Source organism: Apteryx rowi, unplaced genomic scaffold, assembly GCF_003343035.1.
Source record: "Apteryx rowi isolate R43461 unplaced genomic scaffold, aptRow1 scaffold_232, whole genome shotgun sequence".
NCBI classification, from domain to species: Eukaryota; Metazoa; Chordata; class Aves; order Apterygiformes; family Apterygidae; genus Apteryx; species Apteryx rowi.
The window spans coordinates 1,054,264-1,066,160 of NW_020448664.1; the positions used below are offsets into that span (position 1 = coordinate 1,054,264).

Here is an 11,897-nt window from a genome sequence, read left to right on the forward strand (position 1 = left end):
CCCGGCGGGGACCGGCGCTGCGGCACCCGGGGGGGACCGCTGCCGGGGTTTCCCAGCCGCAGTGCTGAAGGTGCAGGTGGGGGCTGGCTCCTCCTCCGAGGACAAAAAACGGATTTGGGCACCACTGTTTTCATCAAGTATTCCCCCCCCCCCCAAGAAAACCTATGGCTTTGCAATCTGGCTTTTTCGCTTTTGTCCACTTCTTATGGAAAAAGATTACATTTTTTCCCCTGTTCATGTTTTGCTCAGGACAGAGGACAGATGCCGAGAGGGAGAAGGCGACCACAGCTGCATAACCAAAACTGAGTCAAGAGGAGGTGAGAGGGATAGGGAAGAAGGGAGACAGGTCAAAAAGGCTGGAAAAGGGCCTGAAAGAGCCAGGAATACAGCTTCCTGCACCGAGTGCAACCAGGGCACAGCTCCCTTCAGTATCTACAGGGCTACAGCCAAGTACGTTGCACGGCTCTTGTCCCAGTGCCTTCCTGAATCAGGGCCTACAGGCTGCGTCCACCTCCCTCAGCTTAGCTACATGGGGATGGTGAGGGTCCTTTTGCCCTCAGTGTGAAGCACAGTCCTCTCCCTCCAAAGGCACCAGATAATGCTGGGACTGCAAAAGGAGCAGTCTGCCCTGGAGGGACACTGAATCTTTCCTGGATCTTCAGGTCTGCACCCCTTACCCTGCCCATTTTGGCTTTCATTCTGATTCTAATGGAGCTAATCTTACAGGGCCTTTAAAGTGAGAGAGAAAGAAAACACTGTGTGGATAACCCCCAGTATTTTATGGTGAGGAAGTACAAGAAAGCAACACTCCCTGAAATGTATCTGAATCAGCTGGACGTAGCAGGCAGTAATCTGAGGGATTCATAGGGCTCATCCCACCTGATATCCTATAGGTCATGGGGCTTTCCATTTACTCAGCAGCCTTGTACTGAGCTGGCTAAAGCACATACTGCAGGAGAGCACATTAAGGCAGCAAAGCACAGAGGATTAATGTGGTCCCCAGTAGCTAGTCTCAGTAGCTTATCACCCAACGGTACAAATGTTTTGACTGTCTTAGCTGAATTTTTCTTATTTCAGCATCCAGCTACTTCTCCTGGTTGTGGCTTCCTCCACTATGTTTAGGACCTTTAAGCATGTGGTGTTTTCTCCCTGTACCTGTAATCAAATCGTGTCCCGAGTTCTGTATCAGTAGCTGAACCAGCAGGGCCCTTTCAGTCTCTCCCTGAACATCTGAAGTCATTTCTGTGGCTCTTTTCTCCACCCTCTCCAGGTTTTTCAGCATCTTCTTTTGCATCAAGACCTGAAGACCCCACAGAGTATTCTTGTATCTGGCTTTTCAGTGCCACAGAGGTAAGAACACCTTCCTCCTCCTCCTCATTACATCCTTGTTTATGCACCTGAGGACTGCCTGGACCCCAGAAGAGGTCCCTTTCCCAGGCCACTGGGTGACTGCTGTATTCTTGCCAATCGCTTGATGACGTCTCCAAAGTCCTGGCAGGACTTTGAGATCTCTCACAGACAGGGAGGAGTCTGCAGGCTGGTAGAAAGCAAACACTCTGCAGTTCTGATTTTTAAGGCACTGGGGAACAGGGACACACAGGAAAATAATCTGACTTTAACACCAGTTCATACTAAAACACCCAGGAGATTTCTAGGAACTATTATGTAACTCCAGTCTGTGCCTTTACCTGCTCTCCTGTGGTCACAGGTCACACCAGCAGCAATGACATGCTAGATTAAGCGAATCCTCTTTATGGTACAGTACCTAGTTCAGGGCCTGACCCAGCTAATATATATTAGTGGTTTCTTACTGTGTGTCGGGTCACCACCTTTCAAATATGAAAAAATAAATAAATAGCTACTGCAGATGAATGCCAGAGGCTGGTGCCCAGATCAGCCTGCACAAATGCAGTTTCCGCAGCAGCTGTGAAACAACCTGCTTTGGAGGCCAGCAGCCAGCCCCATGGCTGCCTTTGCTATGTGTGGGGCAGATCCTGCCACCTTCCCTAGGTTAAGTAGCCCTCTCATAGGGAAGAGGAAGAAGAACAGGCCTATTCAGGCCGTTCCACAGTGAGTACTCTGCCACGGAGGAGGCACCTGAAGCACTAGAAGGCCTGCGTCCTATGTTTTCAAAGTGCTCTGAGTCACTTGGGAGGAAAATGCTATCTAAGGCCCATTCTGTAGGGTAGGTTTGTGTCCTACCCAGTGACTCATTTCACAGGCCAGTTTGGACATTCCATCAATGCTACTGCATTTTCATTTCTTGTGGTTTGCAGTGATTTCTTTTTAAGTCCTTTGGCATAAGTGCCTTATAAGTAGAAAATCATGTGGTATTTACTGCCAATAATTATTAGCCTTAAGTTTCCTGTTTATAAAAATGCATTAATAAAGAAGGCAAACTGTATACTGCTAGTCAGAGATGGTGTTTTGAGTGACCACAGTGAAGGGTGAGCCACACATGAAGCAGAGCATGAATCAGGAGAGGATCTGGCAGGGAATATCAGAGAGATGCTCTAACAGTGTGGTTTGGAAAAGAATGTTACGGGATGGCAATGGAAGTGGGAGGCTGAGAGACACAGTGCTTCTGCTTCTGCAACTTCATGTCTGCATTTGCTGGCTCAGTACAAACATATCTGTAACTGTTCCTTGCATATTGATCGGCAGAAAGGGCACATAGGGCACGAGCGAGCTTGGTGCTGTCAAAGCTTAAGGTTCTACAAGGCCATATGGATCTCACATCAGAGACCTCTGAACAGTTCTGTGGCCAGAGCCAGATCCAATTTATGCTTAGCAGCATGCCAATTTGATGGTGAGCTGGCACTTAATTTCCTCCTGCGTCACCTACAGCAGGCAAAAAAAAGTGTGCCTCTGCTCCTTCACCTTTTGTGAGCCTCGTCTGTTTAGACTGTAAACTATTCAAGGAAGGAACCGTCTCTTGCTATGGCTTTGACAGTATTTGGGTGCTTCTGAGACACAGCACAGGAAGGACCCTGAGCATTCTGAACTGCAGAAAAAAAGCAATCAAAGTGGCAATAATTGGTCTACAGCAAAAAGTGAAAGCTTATTTTCCTAGCTGACCCTAAATGAACATGACGTGCATGCTTTTAACTAGCTGTTTTCTTAATAAAACATCTGCAAATAAGACCGTACTACTGTTAGTGGCCCCACTACAGTATAAATCCTCATGGCTATTCCATTTGAGCCTGTTGCTGTCAGAAGTGTGAGCAGGGAATAGCAGCAGGGCATTACCTGTGCATCAACTTTACTGCAGACTGTCCCACCACAAGTAACTATGTAGTGTGTTGCCAGAAACAGGCGGGAGAGGAACAGATCATAGCATGCAATTCCAACCTGGCAGCATGTGGGAGTGGGTGAGAGCTCTGGTGTTGAAGGAGCTCTTCATCATACACCAGCTATCACACTCATATTTTATCTTTGGAAAGCCAAGTATGTTTATCTGTGCTGGAGGGCAGAGAGAGGGGTGGGAAAGGAGAGGAAGTATTTTCACCACTTCCATAAGCTCCCACACACACCCACAGTCTTGCAGTCCCTCAGGAGCCAGAAAAACAGTGTCTCCGACCAACAGTGTAGAGCCGGTAGAAGTCAGTAGAGTAGTCACAGCCTGAGACTAGAGCTCTGACATGGCAAAGGCTCAGGTAGGTGGCAGAGTATGTCTGTCACAAGAGGCACCATAACTGAGTAGAGCTGTGGGGCCTCTTGTAACTGAAGACACAGCAGTGCTCTGGCAATGTGCGTTCTGGCTGATGGGGAATAGAGCCACGCTGCCGCATGGCCGCAGGGCATGTAAGTAAGTTTTGTGATCGCAGGGCTAGCTTACTAATATTGGGAGTACAGATGTACTATGGTGTAATCATAGGTAGAAGATCTCTGGACAAAGTACTGCTTTACAAAGTTAGAAGGTTTTGCACAGCTCTGGGACTACAGAGGCAAGGTCACAAGGAATGATGTAAATAAGTCTGTATTGCCACAGGGAATGCCCTGAGATGTTGCAAAGTGCTGTCTGCAAGGACACTTGCCAGGTCTGCTGGTTGTAGTCATGGAAAGAGGGTGCGCGGCCTTGGGACCCGTGCTACGGTATAGCCAAGGTGCAAGTACAGACCCCGGAACAGAGGGGAGGCAACTTGGGCATTTTCAGTGGGACCTAAAGCCAACACTCCTCCGAATCTGTAAAAGATGGAACAAACTCTCCTCCTTCAGAAACCCACAGAGACAACCTCTGCCCAGATCACATCAGGTATTGGGGAATTTATAGCCCTAGGCATTCAGTGACTTAGTGCCTTGTGGCTCCATGACCTAGCCATCCAGGTAATAGATTTTCATTTGGAGACTTGCTGCAGGGCTAGGAAGGGCATCTTCCTGACAGTCACTGCTCAGGTTTCAGTTTCACGCTGTGGCTCCATGCAAGAAGCATTACTGCGAAACACTAGGCACAGAGAGAAAGCAAAGAGCATCAGATTCCCACTCCAGGACCCTCCTGCAGTGGGCTCCCTCGGCCTTGAGCGAGATCACTGGACTGCCGTTCTGTAACTATGAAGAGTCTTTCAAATACAACAGAAAAGCTAACAAACAACAGAGGAAGAGGTTTGTGTGGGAGATGGCACACTGCAGCTCTCCACAGTCTGCTGTCACATAGCTGGCTGAAAAGAGTTAACTAGAACGCTCTAGAGCAGTCACCTTCCAGCTGGAGCATCGATGGGGCAGAGGACTTTCTGTTTTTCTCAGTTCTCCCTTTGCTTTAGGGAACACCTGCATGCATGGGTCAGCGGCAGCATCAGAGCCATGGGGACACTGGTACCTCTGGGAGCTCTCACAGAACCAGGGACTAGCTCCAGCCTCCCACGTGCCAGTCTGTGCACAGCATTGCTTCTTCTCAGAGACTCATTAACATATCAATATTTAATCACTACAGCACAAAGGAACAGGGGCTGGGGAGCCCAGGGTTTTCAAAGGCTTACAGAAAAGATGGCACACGTTTCAGTGGGACTGCAGTTTGGAAGCCTGACTCCCGAGGCAGCCCAGAGGCAGGTGGGGAGAGCAGGTCACATGAAAACTATGTGCTTCTCTATGTTTGGTTAAGGATGTCAGCCATGTCCCTTCAGGGCCTCGCAGAGTTAGTTCCTGCTGCAGCACTGATATTTTTGGGTAGGGCTGGTTTGCTTTTGAATATCTTTCTCTGTTTTACACACACTAATTACACTAGCAAAGGGGCATGCAGTGTGGTTTAAGGGTTATACGCAAGTCTAGGGCAAGAGGCATTAGCATGTTATGGCAAGTAGCTGTACTGCGCACCCTTATTTTGAGAAGGTTTCCTTACAGTCCACCTCTGCTTTTCTTTCACTTCAGCTCATCTTTCATTTCTCCAGGCCATTCTGTCTCCTTCCTGAGGATAACTAACTGCAGCTCTCCAGCCTTTCAGAGTCAGCTTCAGATACAGAGGCATTCAAGGCACAACTGTGCACCCACACAGGATACCACAGGAGAGAAACCTCTTTTAGATCCTCAGAGATCAGCATTTGCCCAGAAGAACGGTGGATGCCATCCTTCATCACTTTCTAACCTAGTTGTTCATTTCCATGAACACTACCTCCATTTTAATCCCATTAGTCCAGCTGCCCCGCTGATGTCCTGTGGTGGTTAATTCCACGGGGCTATTGTTGCCAGATTAAAGGAAACCCTTCTTCATGCAGGCATGGCTGCCTCGAGGCGGCTGAATAGCTCTAGGTCTCACATTCTAGAGCTGGATGACTAGGTCACAAACACCTTTGCATTAACCTGTGCAGTATTTGATACACACATCTTGTGTCTTCCTCTTGCTCTCTGCTTTCTTATGGTATAAAAAAGCGTTGCTGAACAGTTCCAGCATCTATTTTCCTATAACCTGGATGGAGTGCACTCTGGAGTACAAAGAAAGCTTGTGCTATTAGTACAAAGAGCAACTGCTCAAGAGATCTGAAGCTCATTTTTGGTCTCTCAGCCAGCTTTCATATGAAAGCATCTCTCATACGAGGAGAGGCTGAGAGCGCTGGGACTGTTTAGCCTGGAGAGATACCCTCGGTGGGTATCTTATCAATGTTTATAAATATCTGCTGGGAGAGCATAAAGAGGACAGGGCCAGACTCTTCTCAGTGATGCCCAGCGACAGGACAAGAGGCAATTGGCACAGAGTGAAATGCTGGAAATTCCATCTGAACATAAGAAAACACTTCTTCAGCGTGAGAGTGGTTGAACACTGGAACAGGTTGCCCAGAGAGGTTGTGGAATTTCCATTCCTGGAGATACTCAAAACCCGATTGGACACGGCCCTGAGCAACCTGCTGTAGCTGATGCTGCTTGAGCAGGGAGGCTGTACCAGGCAATCTCCAGAGGTCCCTTCCAACCTCAACTATTCTGTGATTCATACTGGTTTAATTACACTGACTCCGCCAGTGTTACATGGGTGTAAATCAGGATCACAGGAATTCAGAGGGAGACATCTAGTCCCTCTCTCTTTTCCCAGCTCCTGCTGTTCAGGCTCTACAGCTATTCTGTGTGAAATTCACTCCCTTTCTCCATCCCTCAGATTCTCTGTCGGGTATTGTTATCCACTACAGATTGCACCAGGTTTTTGTACAGTGCTTTGAGATCCTCTGTCAGTGGAGACTGTGTTATTGTCAAATGCAAGCACCTCTCTGTTTTCTGTTACGCCCTCCACCTTGCTGTCATTGTCGCATTGCAGGACATGCCTGAGTTAATGGTACAGTTACTATACTGATGCAAGCTGAAGGCAGCGCTAAAGAGCCTCCTTTTGTCTACAAGCAGACTGATAGAGCTGATTCCTTTACAGCTGTGTTACCTCACCCTGGCACTGTGGAACCTGTGGGAATTCCAGTTCCCCCAGTCTGAGCTGAAAAACATCTATGTCCTATCCTCGCTGAAGGAATAGAAGAATTAAGAGAAAATAAGGAGGGTCAGTCTTTACCTCGTAGTCCATGGGGTTCAAAAGATTTCAGGGTGGGTTCATTTTTTTTTACCCTTAACCCCCACCCCATCTCAATGAAAAGATTTGCGATCCTCCACATGTAACAGAGAGACATCTACACAAAGAAGACAAGAGTTGGGCCATGTAGGACTGTTCCCATGCATAGTCATTTATAGTTACCTGGCAAGTGGGAGAAACACACATTTCCCATCTGTGACAACCTTCTTTAGGAAAAGATGAAGCTATGCTTTCACCAACATCTTGCCTTGGGGCAGCGGAGGCTTCTCAGTGGATGGGAGAGAACATTTTAGTGCTGTTAAACAATCACACAACAGTCTCTTCAATAAGTCTGTGAGAAATTCACCTTTCAGCTCATAATTAAGTGTGTTATAGCTGTATTAACGATGTACAATGGGATTTCCATCAGGCCATCATCACTGCCACAGGACTCATGCTCTCTGAATTGTTACAAATGCCATACTGAAGCACTAAGTTCTCCTGCATGGAGAAGCACTAAGGTCTCCTACTAGAATTCTTCAAGCACAAGTCACTGCTCTGTACAGAATCAGCCTTCTAATAATCAGCTAAAACAATTCAGCTGTAGTAGAGGAAGTTTTCATGGTAAGGGGAGACACCGTCTTTCTCAGCTATGACTTCCTTTAGCCAGTGCACTAAATGGTAACAAGGCTGGAGCAAGTAAAATAGATGAGATCTGCAGCAGAGATGCCTTTTTTTTTTTTTTTTTTTTTTAAGATGACTACCTCATTGTGCCTTGTTTCCTCTTCATATTCCAGGTCAGCAGCTGCGGTCAAGATTGAGAAGGACTGTAAAGGATGAAAAATGCAACCTCATGCTCTTTGGACCACAGAGGAGCTCACTTTTGATCTCTTTAAAACCTACACGCTCATGCTCTCTTACAGAAAAATTCCTACTAGCGGAGGATGACACTCCTGCCAGATTCTGAATGTCATCATATGGAGATCTGCTCCTACACAGAAGGGCGCAGAAAAGATGATGTGCTAATGAGCTACTTTCTTATCCCTGCTGTCAGTTCAGTGACTCTCCCTCCTCCTCTTCCCTTTCCCTGAATTGCTAATGTAATCGCTCTCCGGCAGCACTGCAAAGAGCTCAGTCCATCTGCAACCCTGGAATCCCTCCAGAGGGCAAAGTCTTGGCTTTGTGTTTCAAATTATCTTGTCTTTTCTCTAGAGAAGGAAGGAAATACCAACCAGGGCATTGATGCAGCCAGACTGAGCAATTGGAACCAGTCCAGCATCCTTTTGCCTTCGGACTACCCAGGCTGTCCTCCTGCCAGCACTCAGCAGGCCAATGCAAGCCTGTTGCCACCATGTCACTAATACTGTTATTCTGCTTGGCATTGACTTGTGTCTCTGGGCCTGCCACCCCCCATGCCTTTCTTTGCCCACTGTAGTAGCTAGCAGCCAGCAAGCAATACAATATCTAATAAATTAAGCATGGGATATCCCTTCTCTATCTCCCATGTTCCACAAGGAACATTGCAGTTTCTTCATTATCTCTCCATTATTAAACACCTTTGGTACATCTTCTGGGACATATATATATTAAGTACACTGACATCTTCAAAATAAGAACAGTGCTCTCTCTTGAAAAGTTCACTTGGAGCTTTACTTCTAGAACAGGGCATATATGCAGCCTGAGGAAATGGGTGGTTTAGTGGGACCTGGCATATAACAGCCATGTTTTTTCCTCCTCCCAACCCTGCCAGTGTAAGTGAAGGTCTAAGCAGTAGGAGAAGTGAACCTAAATAGCTCGTGACCTCCTGTTCCCTTCTAATGCAGCAGACAGGAAGGAAGGCAGGTGCTGGAGGTAAGCCTTCAGCCCTTGTGTGCATGTGGCCTGGGCCCAGGCAAATAGGGTTCTCTGACCTCACTGACACCATTTCCCACTGTAAACTTGGGCAAACCACTTTCCCTCCGCCTCTCCTCCCAGGTGTAAAGTGGGGCTAATACTTATTCATCTGCCTCTGAGACAGATCGTTAGACTCAATTAGCCAGCCTAAGAAGAGTTCTGCGCATTACTAGAAGATACTGATGTAATGGCTGAGCCTGCTCAGGCTAGAAGCATGCATAGGCTAGAGGCAATAAATACAGCAAGGTCAGTGCTGTGGTCCCATGGTACTTGTGGCCTACTGAAGTCATAAAATTATTTCAGGTTTCCTGGTTATCAGCACCATCTTTCACACCATCTCTCCACACATTGATTAGAGCTTGCTGAGAGGGGAATGGTTCTGCTGTTTAGGGACCTCAGAAAGGAATGAGAAGAATGAGAGATCAGCAGAGGAAATGATCAGGAAACTGATAATAAGAAAGAACCCTGCATGGAAATAGGAGCAGCTTGCCTGCTGAGTTTTCTTAGGGGCTTCATAGGTGCAGTATCTAAACAGTTGCTTTAATTTCCCTCATACAGAGGCAGCTTCCCAGGAAAGAGACTTGTCTATAAAAGTATGACAGTAAGCAATGATGCTCTCTTAAACTGTGATGTTTCCCAAGTCCATCACTTATGGAATCAGCACAAGACATTTCTTGCTTTTTCCATTTCAAGCCTCAGGCTGGGAGCTGAATGCTGTTTTCTATCCTGCCATCGTTGCTTTTTAACTAGCCTGGTTGCCGAATATGAAATTTTTGTTTCCCAATCCAGTGTATTAGGTACTCTGCAAACACAACAAGAAAGCTGGGAAGTTCAGCTTGTAGTTTATCTGGTCCAATTTCTTCTGGGAAAAGGCACGCCTAGCCACAGGGTAGCCCTCCCCTAGGACTTCTCCCACCTTAGGGCTCTTTAAATGTTCATACTGCTAATACTCAGCAATGTGATGCAACCTTTGCTACATATATCACTAATACTGTGACATCCCACGATGAGCTACTCAGGTACTGGGTTCTTTTGCCTTGTAGCGCATTCCAGCATGAGCAATATGCAAAACATTATGGCTATTACACATCCATACTATGACACCTTTCTTCCATTACCACCAGCACAACATCTTGCAGTTCCTTTTTAATTGTTGTCATAATCTTCCACCACACATACATCCAAAGAACAGCCAGAAATAGCTCAAGGGAAATGAGCAAATTCTGTTATGGGAAAGTGGCTGAAGTTTGACAGGGGCTTTACTTCTCAGAATTAAGGTTTCTCAGAGGTTGCTAACAAGTCTAGTTTTGACTCTTCTGTGGTGCAGAACTCATCATGAGAGAACTAGAAGACCTCACACCCACTGGTGTTTGAAAGAAGATGCATGGCAGAACTATATTTATGTTCAACATACACCAAGTCACCCAGACTTCAAGAGAGGAAGAGAAAAGAAAGCCACTTCTTGGCTTAGATTTGCTTTCTCATATGCGTACTGTTTGACTGTAACAGGTGCTGTGCATAGGCTTTGTATCAGATAAATAGAGCCCTCTTCAGCTCATCCATCACCACTTTAGGCCACTCCATCACCTCGCTGTGAAATCTATTTAAATTCTCCCTGCCCTTGCACTTAACCTGCCTACCCACATATCCATCCACAATTTACTCATTCATGGCCAAGTCCTCCACATGCAATGGCTCTCCGCTCCCCACCCCTCTGTCCTTTCATCCACAGAAATCCGAGAGCTAAGTGCACAGCTCTACTGTGCTGCTTTGCATCGTACGGCAATGAAACTTGGAAAGACAGTTTAATGAGTTAGCTGAGGGAAAGAGGAATGCTTGGAGGTGGACGTGCACTCTATAAACTGCTGTGCCAGCACATGTTAGCTTAACCTGTTGAATAGCAGTTTGGTTGCCCAGCTCGCTTAGGCTAAAATGTATACACATAGCCCTGGCAGCAGATCAGAAGGGGCAGTAAGAAAAAGCTGGGACAGACTAAGTGTGGTGAAGTTTACCACCAGTTTGATCTAGAAGAGGACAGTTGTCCACCACCTTACTTCAAGGAGATTTCATATTATAGGCTCCAGTTTCAACAGAGGAGGTAATGAAGTGGGGAAGAGGAGTGGGTGGTCAACGATTCAGAGATGGGGAATTAAATGGTCCTTGGACAACAATCTGGTCACCTCAGCCATCTCCAGGATTAGAGAGAAAAGGCCTAGTGGATTTGGAGAGATTTTTCATACTCTGTCTCTGAAGGTGTCTATTATGCATAGATTCAGACCCGAATTAAAGGAATCACTAAGGGCTTAATCTTAAGCATGTGATTGAGTTCAGCTTCAAGGAATTTATGCATATTCCTAAATGGTCTGCACACAGGAACCTCTGACAATTTTGATCCAGTCTTGCTTTGGTAAAATCCTTATTTTCTTCTGTAAGCTTTGAAAATGTTACAGGGTCTGATCATAACATTATACACACAGATGTCAGTCCATGGATGGGCAGTACCATGAGTGCACACTCCTGTCTGAAGCAGTGGAATTCAGAATAAAGCTGAAGATTTTGGCCTTAGCCCCCAGTGCCAGCCTTTAGGAATAAGCCTCCACCAACCAACCCCCTAGAGAGCAAGATACTACTGCCTTCTTACCCTGACCCTGCATCCACATCTGCATTAAGCACCTCTCCCCCAAACAGTGCCCAGGAGCTCCAGCTGACATTGCAAGCTAGCTGCTGGGTCTCATAGTACTCAGTAGCAACCTGCCAAGACCGGACTTCATGAGATTAGAGAGTGGTTTAAAAAGAGAAAATGATTATCCTAAAGAATCATTAGCCTCTTAGAGGGTTGGAAGGCAACAGCCTTCCTATTTGAGCTGCTGCAGATTTTCTAAAAAGAGAATTCTACTGGAGACCAGACTGAAATACAGTGGAAAGCCCCCAGTGTACTGCACGATGACATGTGTGTAGACCCCTCAACATTAAGAATGGGCTGTGCACCTCACACCACTGCAGCAAGCAAATTCATATTCATACGAGG

General features: G+C 46.6%; 1 long non-coding RNA gene across 1 annotated transcript; it reads left to right on the forward strand.

The window, feature by feature from the left end:
- Window positions 1-48: 48 nt before the first annotated feature.
- Window positions 49-8,462, forward strand: LOC112966116. Its single transcript, XR_003253516.1, has 3 exons — window positions 49-317; window positions 1,271-1,350; window positions 7,774-8,462. It is a non-coding gene; the product is annotated as an uncharacterized LOC112966116 (long non-coding RNA).
- The last annotated feature ends 3,435 nt before the right edge of the window (window positions 8,463-11,897 follow it).